The sequence below is a fragment of the Arachis duranensis genome, chromosome 5 (genome assembly GCF_000817695.3).
Source record: "Arachis duranensis cultivar V14167 chromosome 5, aradu.V14167.gnm2.J7QH, whole genome shotgun sequence".
In the NCBI taxonomy this organism is placed as follows: domain Eukaryota; kingdom Viridiplantae; phylum Streptophyta; class Magnoliopsida; order Fabales; family Fabaceae; genus Arachis; species Arachis duranensis.
In genome coordinates this window covers 82,761,718-82,761,948 of record NC_029776.3, presented here as the reverse complement: position 1 = coordinate 82,761,948, position 231 = coordinate 82,761,718, and the positions used below count along the sequence as shown (strand labels likewise).

General features: G+C 34.6%; 1 protein-coding gene and 1 long non-coding RNA gene across 2 annotated transcripts in view; one reads left to right on the top strand and one right to left on the bottom strand.

Annotated features, from left to right (window-relative positions):
* LOC107489851 (pentatricopeptide repeat-containing protein At3g22470, mitochondrial) overlaps window positions 1-231 on the top strand; it is a 44,276-nt gene that overhangs the window by 15,621 nt on the left and 28,424 nt on the right. The gene's annotated exons all lie outside the window — the stretch shown is intronic.
* Window positions 1-231, bottom strand: part of LOC127747726 (uncharacterized) — a 42,495-nt gene that overhangs the window by 15,341 nt on the left and 26,923 nt on the right. The gene's annotated exons all lie outside the window — the stretch shown is intronic.

Below are 231 nucleotides of genomic sequence, written 5' to 3'. Positions count from 1 at the left end.
TTGTGGGATCGACCCTTACTCACGTAAGGTTTATTACTTGGACGACCCAGTACACTTGTTGGTTAGTTGAACAGAGTTGTGAATTCAACTGGTGCCATAATAATGATTTCATACAAGTACAAAAGAATATGGATCACAATTTCGTCCACCAGACAATGAATGAGGAAGATCATGAGTATTTATGTATCACAACTCATGATTCAAATAAGAAAGTTATATTAGAAAAATTAC